Source organism: Triturus cristatus, chromosome 1_1, assembly GCF_964204655.1.
Source record: "Triturus cristatus chromosome 1_1, aTriCri1.1, whole genome shotgun sequence".
NCBI classification, from domain to species: Eukaryota; Metazoa; Chordata; class Amphibia; order Caudata; family Salamandridae; genus Triturus; species Triturus cristatus.
In genome coordinates this window covers 366,786,680-366,798,969 of record NC_140579.1, presented here as the reverse complement: position 1 = coordinate 366,798,969, position 12,290 = coordinate 366,786,680, and the positions used below count along the sequence as shown (strand labels likewise).

At 47.9% G+C, this 12,290-nt stretch overlaps 1 protein-coding gene across 4 annotated transcripts in view; it reads left to right on the top strand.

Annotated features, from left to right (window-relative positions):
- Positions 1 to 12,290, top strand: part of TRAF3IP3 (TRAF3 interacting protein 3) — a 546,425-nt gene that overhangs the window by 217,179 nt on the left and 316,956 nt on the right. The gene's annotated exons all lie outside the window — the stretch shown is intronic.

Here is a 12,290-nt window from a genome sequence, read left to right as displayed (position 1 = left end):
TCCTGTATCTCCCTGTCCCTGTATCTCCCTGCCCCTGTGCCCGTATCTCCCTGTGGCTGTATCTCACTGCCCCAGTGCCTGTATCTCCCTGTCCCGGAATCTACATCTTGGCGCCCCAGTGTCCAAGTCTTCAATCCCTAGAAACTCCCTATGCCAGTGTCTCCTTGCCACGGCAAACCCGCAGTCCATGCGCCCATCCCAGCTACTCTTCCTTCCAATGTCTCAACCAATCCCGGTTCCCTCACACCGCACATTTGTAGGTGAGTACCATGCATTATGCGGACAAGTTTACCTCTCAACCTTCTGAAGCCTCGGAGGAGGTTGGGAAACAGCGCTTCTGAAGTACGGTCCCATTAAAATCAATAAACAGGAATACTTCGTATAGGGTGGGGGCAGTTTCAAAAAGGATGATAGTGCTCTGTATCTGGGGGTGAAAATTAGCCAACAATGGGTGATGCCTTTCAAAACAGGGTGAGTACCGTGCATTATGCGGCACCTGTTTATTGGTAACTCGCAACAGCATCATCCTGAAGTTATCACATTCTTGTTGGAAAAAATAAAACAGACACATTTCTGGTGAACTTTAACAGCCTCTCTCAGCCCAAACTGACTCTCTAGTGCTTTCTGCCAGTGCCCCTAAGGCACTTTACACGCAGTCACACTTGTCAGGTGTCTACTTCAGGCGGGAGAGTGGAGGCGTGCGCCAACCAGCACTTCCCCCTTCTACGAAAGGCTAAAAGGAGCAAACACCACTTTCAAATCCTGCAGATTGCTGCCTAGTATCCCTTCTTAGGCGGCCCGCCCTGTGCGATCAAACAGTGTCGCCCTCCCCTGCACAGCTGTCCCACGCTGCTCCACACTGCTGGATGCTTTTCACGGGGGCTTTTTCCAGCTGGTTCCTTCGCCTGGACAGGAATTTGCGGAGGGGACTAAATAGGGAAGCAGAAAGGGAAACAAGCATTTGCAATGCAGTAGGTCTCGCATTTACTCGAGTTTGAGCTATTAACATTATAAATGACAATGACTTTTATTATTATTTTTGATTTTAAAACATAAATAAAAGCCATTACCGTTTACAATGCCAAAAGCTTAAACTCACGTAAATCCGAGAACTATTGCATTGCAAATGCTTGTTGTGTGGTGTTTTCACTGTGTTACTGTTTAGCGTGTTACACAAATATGCATTGCCTCCAATTTAAGCCTGACTACACTGTGCCAGGCGACCAGGGGATGAGCACAGGTTAATATGGGGTTTGCTTGTACCTTACCCTTTCAAGGATTGTGGTTCCTGCTTGATCAGGACTGACATCCCAGTCAACCAGTAATCCAATTTCTTACAGCCACACATTTAAATGTGTGTTACTTGGGAAGAGCACTGCGACTCAGTGCATAAGATTGAAATGATGTGATTTGCATACTTCAAGCATTACCTAATATATAGTAGAAACCTAAAAACATGCTGCTAGCACAGTCTACCAATGAGATAACATCTTCTCCTAAGAACATAGCCTTTTACAGAATCTGTCTCAGTTACTTGAAGTACAAGATTCCCATATGGTGAACTAGAGGTGAGGAAGGAGCAAGGATAAGGCTAACAGGTATGTTGCCAGTTCTGTTTACACTGCAGCTTCAGCAGGAATTCTGCTAACTAATATTTCTGTCTTGGAGGAATTAATCTTTAATCTATTAGTGACTATATAACTTTCATTTATCAGTAGACAGTTGTGAAAGTAGTATTAGAATGTTTTGTCACTTGCTTTGATCTTAAGCAATAATTGTGAAACATAGAATAGGTATAAAACAAATGATGAATGAGTAAATCGGTGTGTCCAGAAGTTTTTTTTTAAAGAAAATAGGAGAAAAATCTATGACCATGAGGGACTTTACATAGAGTTGGTGCAAAGAAAAGGGTGAGTGGCAATTGATTGTTCACAGACATAACAAAGAGTCGAAATACAACTACTGCGAATCGGAGTGTTAAAGAGGCTAGATTGTTCATGTTAGTATTTCTCACGAATATTGCTTACATAAAACTGCTTTAATGGAACTACTTGTGTCGACCTTCAGATAATTTCTCATTTTGTATCAACTGTTTATCTATTACGTGTGCCCGGTTTTTGCTCTATATATACAGAGCATGAACACAATTACAACTTGCTATTAGCTCTGTTTCTTTGAAGAAGCTTTGATCCAGAAGGGAACAACTTGCTCCTATGCCACGTTTGGAAAAGGAGAAGCAGTGCTACCTGGTGTGGAGAGCAGCGTTGCCTGCCTTCCAGGACATCTCTAGGCCCTAGTGTGAGCCATGACAAGGATCATTCTTAGAGTGACCTTGCCAAGGAGCCATGAGGAGCTGTAGTTCAAGTAAGCAGGGCCAAGCACCAGCTTCTCCGCAACATCTACATCACAGGAGTGTTGAGGACATGCTTGAGAGGGCAATGGACTGTGCATGCCTGTGAGTCTGCTGTGCCTTCTCAGCATGCCACCTGGACACACAACCTTAAGGTCAGTCATGAGCACCTGAGTCCCTAACAGACTATCGGACAGAAGCATGGCCTGAAGATGTTCACAGAACACCATAGGACACAGGGAGCCAGGATTTCTCATCCTCCAGGATGCAGATGAATGTGAAGCCTTCCTCTTCAGCTATAGTGTTCTGGGGTCTGATCTGTTGATGAAGAAAAACAATCTTTGAGCCTCTGTCCAACAATTTACGGTTCTAAATATATCTTAGTTTTAAGGTCCTTTTCCAACCTGACCCCAGACCAATGAGTATTAAAAAGTGTCATGGGTGACCCCAGACCCTGGGAAACCTGCCCACTGGAAAATTATGACTGCAACCTGCCTTTTCCTAGACACAGGCTTTAGAAAATTGTGGTCCCCATTGCATAGCAACCTGTCGCTTTGTACCGACTGGCAATATGACTATTGTGTAGTGCTATTTAACATTACTACTGGTGTCCTGATGTCAGGTTTTGCAATAACCATGTCACAAGATCCAACAGAAGCAATATTCTGTTCCTTCTCCCACACGTCCCCACCAGTGAACACATATACTTGATCACGAAAGCCAGTGGTAGAAGCAGAGATAGGGAAATAAGATAAAATACAAAGGGCTCCACACTTGTCACTTCCAGGGTCAAGGTTGGATGCAGGTTGCAGTGGGATTATACAAGATTAGGAGGCACATTAAGAAGCTTGTCATTGGAACACTGAACACAATTTATGAAGGTGAAATGATATACCTTTGTTTAATAGTATGACCCCCCATCCAAAATATCCCAGGCAAAAAGAAATTAATCAAACAGCACTCTGTTGCAGGACACACAGTTCACTGAGTACAAGACGAAACACTTCAGCTTAAAACAAACCTCTGTCAAGTAATGTGCCCAAAGTCCCATAAAAACAAATATAGGGATTATTCCATAGAAAGAGAAGAATAAACATGTACATTTGCAACATAAACAATTATAAATGTAAAAAACCACATCAAAGCACTGTGAGATAATTTCGCAATGCATCCTAAAACTGATAAATTTAGAAAAAGGTCCCTCTTATATTACAGGATACTGCTGCGTGACTACATTTCCAAGAGTTCTAGGGAATTCCTACTCGTTTTGCATTGTCTGCCCAAACACTACAACTAACCGGCAATTGGTATACCACGATTAAACTACATTACCCAGAGAGCTGGGGATGGGCCTGGGCATAAAGTGTAAGCGTGATCCGCTTTAATTGTATTACTATGGCTAAAATGAAACTTGACCTCAGACCTAAAGCAGGTGAATATTCAGGGCAATTACTGCGGCAATATGATTTCCCAAATTAAATTGTAGCTGATGGGACAGCAGAAGAGCACAAACTATTCCCTAAGATTGTCATGACATGTCATCTAAATGGGAAACAGCCTTAATAACGAAACCTTTACAACGACTGACCTGAACAATGAATCCCAAACAGCGACCTTTCTATGAACCACGACATCATTAACTACGACTTACACGAACAACGACTTCCCTAAACCACGAATAAAACGACCTCCTAATTGGCCAATAGATGGCACTATTACAAAGGAAATGGCGTGATCAACAAGGACAGCAACTGCGGTGATAGTGGCCTTGCAACAAGGAGAGAAAGTTTGTGTTCAGTAAGGGTTGCGCAATTAACCCCTCGCGTGCGCGTGTCGGCTGTAATGTCGCGTGACACTGACGCGATACGCACAGGCGTACGCATCAGGTCACGTGTTTAACAATTGAATAAATATGACGTCACGCACGCACGTAGGCAGAACGGCTACGGCGGCGGACGGAGCAATACCCAGATCAAGTGTCCCGAGAATCATTGACCGAGTACTAGGCCCGAGGTGGTAGCGGCAAGATCGTTGTGCCCAACACAACAAAGTGGCGACGAGGGTGGGCGTGCCCTCGTTCGGTCCGGGTTCCGTAGGTGTGGCGGCCGTCGAGCGTGTGTTGCTCTCAGTGCTCGTGCCCCTGCGGTAATTGCACCGAGTCTGTACAGCCCCTGAAGCAGGGTGGAGCGGGGAGGAGCGCATGTTCGGAAGCGCGATTCCGATCGTATGCACATTGCGCACCACACGCTGCCTGTTTCCACACGGGAGCGAGCGTAAGGACGAGCCCTGCTCAGATACCCCCAGCACGCTGAGCACCACGTGTGTGCTGCGTCCCTGTCACGTCCCCAGCGCGCTGAGCGCCTCGTGTCTTCTGCATCCCCATTGTGGCCTCCCTGAAGTGGTCCTACAGCACTGCCACGTGTTGGCTGGGACCTGTGCTGCCTCCACCAATTCTTTGCCCGTGAGTACTGTGCCTGGCCCCCATGTGTGCCTGGAGGGGTGCTGCCTGAGGGGGATTCACGACGGATACTGACTGGTAGGCACAAAAGGTACCCTTTTAACTGAACTGCCCAGGGAGAAAAGGGGGACGGCCTGACTCTGCCTGATAGGAAGGCCTCCACCTGCCACGTGGGAGAGGGGCAAGGATATCGAAAGCAGTTACACTCAAGTGAAGGGAAAAGGTCTCGCCTAGCGCAGGCAGCGCACGCGCAACATGGCAAACATTCCACCAATTGAGCCGTTCTCAGTAGAGGGGTCCCCATCAGCAGTGGCAGCCCGATGGAGAGACTGGGAAGATAGAGTACGCATCTTCTTTGAGGCCACGAAAGTTCAAAGAGACCAAAAACGTGCGATGATAATCCACCTCGGAGGGAAGGAAATCCACAATATAGTTAAGACGCTCGTGGAGAACACTCCCAAAACGCACACGACGCTGATAGCAGCGCTCAACGAGCACTTTGAACCAATGGCAAACCGCGATTATGAAAGATTCATATTCCGCCAAGCGCGCCAGCTGCCCGAGGAGTCGCTAGACAAGTTCCACGCCCGCCTAAAAAATCTAGCAGCCACCTGCGGATTTCGAGACGAGACGGAGGAGATAAGAGGCCAGATAATACAAGGGTGCGCGTCAGTCAAGCTGAGGGAGAGGATCCTAGAGGAATCCGGCAAACCCCTAGCAGAAATATTGACAATGGGTCGGACGAAGGAACTGTCGAAAGCACGTGCTGCGCACATGGAAGCAGCCCTACAGGTGCCTGTGAAGGTAGAGCCTGTCAATGCAGTGGCGGTCAGACCAAAACAGAGATGGCCCAAAAGGGGAACAAGTCCGGCCGTTCAAGACCAATCCAAGTCCTGCGGGTACTGTGGTGGGTCGCCACACACTGCGGCGGAGTGTCCCGCACGAGGGAGGAAATGCCTGGGTGTGGGCGTTTCAACCATTTCGAGAAAGTGTGCCGATCGAAGAAATTCCACAAACCCCGCCAAACAGTGAACAGTGTGGAGGAAGAAGAGCCAGTGGCCAGCGACATGGATGATGATGGAGAAGAAGAGAAGGTGATACACCGGGTACACATGATAGGAACAGCGGTACGCAGGACAAGACGACTGCCGCAGTGTAACGTCCGGGTAGGGTCGCAAGAAATCACCACTGTAGTAGATACAGGAGCTAGCATTAATATCATGGCCGCTGCGCTGCACAATTCAACAAAACTTAGGAACAACCTTGGGTTTTGACTCAAACAGCAGCAAGGCCAAGTCATATATAATCAACAAAACAGAAGTAATGCCAGTGCTGCATTAAATTAAGAAAACAATTTTAACCATGAACTGAACAGAACAGTTACACTCACAACCACTTTTTCCGTTGATTTTAATCATTCAACGCACCCGAAGCCCGTACTACACCCGTCAACGATAACGGTATTCGCATATGGACAGGAAGAACCGTTAAAAGTGTGGGGCAAATTCAGAACTACGATATCCCACGGAACGCGGTCGATCACGTCAAATATCTACGTTACGGAAGTCGGACAAGGCATGCTCCTAGGCTGCAGAGCTGCGGAGGATCTGCGAGTAGGAACATTCGCGTTCGGGGTGCACCAAGAGTCGATGCACCACATCCTGGAGGAGTTTGAAGAGATATTCCACGGAATAGGCAAGTTCCGCGGCAAAGAAATCCACTTACACATTGATCACACCGTCCAACCGATAGCCTTACGACATCGCCGCATAGCATTCCATCTCAGGCCCCTGGTGGAACCTGAGTTGAAGAAGCTAGAGGCGGCTGGAATAATCGAGAAGGTGTCCGGGCCGACCCCGTTGGTGTCGCCCATAGTCGTGGCAAGGAAACCCAAACAGCCAGGCGCTGTTAGAATATGCGTCGACATGCGGCTCCCCAACGTTGCCATCAAAAGGGAGCGCCATATCACTCCAACCATCGACGACCTAATCGGAGAGATGGCGGGTGCCAAGTGGTTCTCGAAGTTGGACCTACGATCAGGTTATCACCAACTAGTACTAGATGAAGCATCCCGGAACATCACCACGTTCTCGACGCATGTGGGACTAAGGCGCTACACACGTTTGAGTTTTGGAGTGTCGAGCGCTGCCGAAGTGTTCCAGAATGTGATACAAGAGCTCATTGCTGGGATTCCCGGAGCGATTAATGTCAGCGACGACATTATGGTGCACGCCACGACAGTTGCGGAACACAATGAGAGACTGGTGCAAGTGCTACGACGCATAAGAGATGCAGGCCTTACACTGCATCGTGAAAAGTGCGAATCTCTGTGTAAGAAGCTCCAATTTTTTGGATACACATTCTCGGCAGAAGGCGTGAATCCGGATCCGGACAAAGTAAAAGATATCAAAGAAGCGGCTGCTCCCACGAACATCACGGAAGTACGAAGCTTTTTAGGAATGGTAAACTACTGCAGTAGATTCATCAAAGACCTGGCCAACCTAACGGCGCCCCTGAGAGAACTCACTAAAGAGGCTACCCCCTGGACATGGAGCAGCGAGCAAGCCCGAGCGTTTGAGGAAATCAAACATGCACTTTCAGAAGCGACGACACTTGCATTCTTTGACCCAGCCAAACTGACACTGATTGCCGTAGACGCCGGTCCGGTCGGATTGGGCGCAGTCCTGCTACAAAGGAAAACGAGCGCAGAGGAGTGGGCTCCAGTGGCGTTCGCCAGCAGGTCACTCACGGAGACTGAGCAAAGATACTCACAAATAGAGAAGGAGGCAATCGCCATTCACTGGGGTTGTCACCATTTCCACTTATACGTGTATGGCAAGCCGTTCGTTGTGGCAACGGACCACAAGCCTCTGGTAGCCCTGTTCGCGGGCACATCCACAAAGCCACCACCGAGAATCGAAAAGTGGATGTTGCAACTGCAAAACTATAACTGCAAGATAGAGTACCAGCCGGGGGCCCGGAACCCGGCGGACTACTTGTCTCGCCACCCTCGCAAGGCAACACCACAAGAGATGGACGAGGCGGCAGACACAGAAGAGTACGTAAGATGTGTCACTGCTCGATCGTGTCCCAGACCAGTATCCATGGCCAGCTTGTCGCGGGCCACCAGTGAAGATGAATGCCTGCAGAGAGCTAGGGGTGCGGTCCAAAACAACAACTGGAACAGAGCCAGAGAAGAGTGGAAGAGCCTAACACCCCGGGCGAAGCAGATAATGGACAGTCTATACAACGTAAGAGAGGAACTGACTGAAGATGACACCGGGTGTTTATTGAGAGGACACAGACTGGTCATCCCAACGTCCCTAACCCAGAGAGTGGTGGATCTAGCTCACATTGGCCACCAAGGCATGGTGAAGACCAAGTCCAGGCTCCGCACTAAAGTGTGGTTCCCTCTCATGGACGAGCTGGTAGAAGTCACAGTTCGGGCGTGCCATGCCTGTCAGGTAACTGGAGAAGTACCCCGGCCAGCCCCCATCGTTATGGAACCTCGCCCCAGAAGACCATGGTCTAAGATAAGTGTAGACTTTGGCAGCCTTCCGGACGGAAGGCACACTCTAGTTGCCATTGATGACCACTCAAAATATCCCGAAGTGGAGATACTAGCAGCTTTGAGCGCCAGTGAGGTGATTCCGAAAATAGAGAAAATCATGGCAACCCATGGTATAGTGAAGGAAATCAGAACAGATAACGGGTCACCGTTCCAGAGTCAAGAATTTGCGGCATACTTACAGGCATTAGGTGTTCATCATCGGCGAATTACCCCCGCTGGCCTCAAGCAAACGGAGAAGCTGAACGTTTCATGAGGACACTCAATAAAGTCATACAAATTGCTCATGAGAAAAGCCAGTCTGTGGAGCTTGCAATTTTTATGTTTCTCCGAAGCTATCGCCAGACGCCCCACTCTACCACGGGAGTGGCCCCTGCACATCTGCTAATGGGACGGGTCGTAACAGACACAATACCTCATCACCCAGAGTGGAGGCCTGAAACTCCTGATGACAGTGCCATTGATGCTCAGCGACGTGGAGCGTATGCTCATGTTGATGCCCGACGACGGGCAGTTGCACCAAACATAGCCCCGGGTGATATGGTGCTAATCCGAAATCGGATGCCAGGCAGCAAGTTTCGGTTAAGTTTTGAGCCAGAACCATGGACCGTAGAAGAGGTCAAGGGCACGTGTGTGACAGTAAGGAGAAGCGGAGAGAGAATAACGAGGAATGTTTCATACTTCAAGAAGATTCCAGGGTCCCTTGGAATGGGAGACAGACATCAAGGCGCACCCCAGAGGCGCACGCCACGAGTAGAGAAGTTCCTAGAACAAGCTGAATCTATGGACGCTGCGAGTGGAGGACCTGACTCCCAAGCTCGCGGAGCTGATGCATCGCAGCATGGCCCCCGGGCAGAGGTGGTGCCGCCAGGGGAGGTCGACGCGCCAGATGTTGGAGGTGATGATGTCAACGGCGACTCTGTGAGTAGGGGTATGGGTGTTGTGCCGGACAGTGGGGAACCGCGATACAATCTGAGGCCACACCCTGAGCCTTCCCGTCGCCTTAAGGACTACGTCAAGTAAGACTGTTTTGATTTGTTTAAGTTGGTTAGTGCTGCAAGTGTCTAAAGCGGAGCTGGTAGCAAATGGGGTAATTTGTTTCAGGATCCAAATGCGAGAACATGATTCGTTGTTGTTTAAGTTTTGTGTGTTGGGTTGGAATGTAATGTCGTGACACTGACGCGATACGCACAGGCGTACGCGTCAGGTCACGTGTTTAACAATTGAATAAATATGACGTCACGCACGCACGTAGGCAGAACGGCTACGGCGGCGGACGGAGCAATACCCAGATCAAGTGTCCCGAGAATCATTGACCGAGTACTAGGCCCGAGGTGGTAGCGGCAAGATCGTTGTGCCCAACACAACAGTCGGCCAACGGCCGTCGCAAGCAGTACCTCGGTAGTGCTGCGCACGTCCGTTGGCCGACGTGGCCCCGCCTGCGCAATAAATCACCCACGGTTAAGGGGTTAAGATTGGCTTACACTGTACCAACCTTACAAAAATAGAAGGTTAAATGCGTTCTGAAGAATCTAAAAACTGTGGTGACGGAGGATTTAAATGATAATAAAATTGCCGTTATGGCTAACGGTGTCATTTACTAAATGATTAAATACAAGTTCCTTGTGGCCTACTGTCTATGTACTGCCTCTTTAGAATGAGTTTCTGGCCTCAGAAACATGGTCTAAAAGAATGCCAAGTAGAGGACCCAGTTCAGCTAAATAGGACACGTAACACGTCAGTGTTTTCAATGACGAAAATGGATCTGCAACAAAGTAGAGCAGCACAGTGTTTAATGATTAATACCACGACTCACATGGTGAACCTTCAAGGGTGACTTAGAGAAACCAGCAGACCCTTTATACTAGTACTCGATTATCTAAAGAGACCCCAGTCCACCTATTTTATCATCCAGAGCTCGGACTCTCCCCCATTTCTCTGAGCATGCCTGTAAGTCTCACCTTTCATCTCTCCTCTGTAAACACCCTGTGCTGTGTCTCCACTTACCCTATGCCCCTCTTCCTCTGTAGTTTCCAATATAGACTACCCCCATCGTGTTCAGGGCTCTGCTGGTTTCGTAGAATTTAAGCTGCACGCATACAAGCTTTCGACTTTCCATCACCACTTTGTATGTTATCTTCACAGATGTGCGCCTAGTCAGGGGGCAGTTTGCTGAATAGCCTTTATTAACACAATAAAAAAAGAGCTTGTGTAACCGGGAAACAGCCTTAATATAAAATACATGTTTAATTTAATTACTTGTTTTTATTCTGTGTTTTCATTTAGAACAGAACGGTATATACAGGAAATGAGCCAATTGAATATTTTTCGTGGTTTAGGAAGTCGTTGTTAAGAATGTAGTGGTTTGGAAATGCTCGTGGTTTAGCATTCGTGGTTTAGGAATTCGTTGTTAAAGTAGTAGTTGTTAAATCATATATTCAATCTAAATAGATAGAGAGTTAGAAGAATGTATTAATACTATCACAAATAACACTGAACTACAAAGTAAAATCTGGAGTAGTGTGTTACCAAATGAGGCTATAATGAGGGAAAACCCTCACTGTGGCATATTATCAAAATGATGACCCTACATTTTAATCTATGCAATAGTAATACAATGGGGCACCAAACAAGTAGTACTGCAAGAGGCTTCTTTAAATGGGGTTCTCATCATTAAAGAAATCAATGACATTCATAACTCAATATAACGCCCTATTGGGCAACTACTAAGCATACATTGAGATCTAACATCATGTACGCTTAGTAAGGGGAGTAAATTAGTTCAATTACTGAAGCCCCAAAAATAGCATGCAAAAGAGGCACCCTAGACAATCCTTTTTGCCCAACAAAATTTAAGTACCAGACAGAATGCATTTACTACAAGTCGTCTGGAAAGAAAGTGATTGTATGAGATGTGTTAGACCTGGCACCATTGGCGTGAGTCTCCCTTCCATTTTTCACTGTGTCTCCTCTGTTTTTGCTGGTTATAGATGCTCTGGGCGCTGTGCCACTGCCATTCAGTGCCACAGCGCGAATGCTCCCTTTGTAAAGATGACATGTGAATTGGTACATCCATGATTGGCTTATTTGGTTTACCTGTTAGTCCCTAGTAGCGTGGCCTGTGTGTGCCCAGGGCTGGTAAACCGAATGCTGCTGGTGGGGCTGCAGCACTGGTTTGTGCCACCCACAGAAGCAGCTTGTGAAGTGTGTCTCAGACCTGCCACTGCAGTGTCTGCGTGCAGTCCAGAACTGCCATCTTGGCTGTGAAGTGCACCCACTTCCCAGCCCCTGAACCTTCCCTTGGCATCCTGTAAGCCACCCTTATGATAGGGTGCATTGTATGTGTAAGGTAGGACATGCTCTAATGTGTGTAGCATGTCCTAGTAGTGAATTACACCCAATTTCGTTTTTCACTACTGTAAGGCTACCTGTTCTCCATAGGCCAGAATGGGAGGTTTTGGCTATTACATTCTATAGTCCTAACTGACCCAGAGAACATGGTAGAAAAACAAATTTAGTATGCCTGAGCTCAGAAGATTAAAATGCATCTTTTAGTGAAGGTTATTTTTATATTCTGTGTTTGAAACTACCACTTTTAGAGTATAGGTACTTTCTTGCCTAAGCCTTCCAGTGTGCTCTGCTATTATGTGTATTGGCTGTCTGGTTTTGGAGGGACAGGGCAGGCTGAGTCAGACCTAGGTTGAATAGAGAGATCTGCCTTGGAGTGAGGGGAGGGGTAGCTCCTGCACTTGAATAGGGCTGTGCCTGGCAAGGTGAATGCTGGCTCCACCTCCCACTGGGCGTCTGAAGGCAGACCCCCTCTTTCTGAAAGGAAGGATGCAGCCTGGTAAACAAAGTGCTCCAGGGCTGGGCAGAACTGGTTCTGGCTGGGTTCAGAGACTTGTGACTCCTAA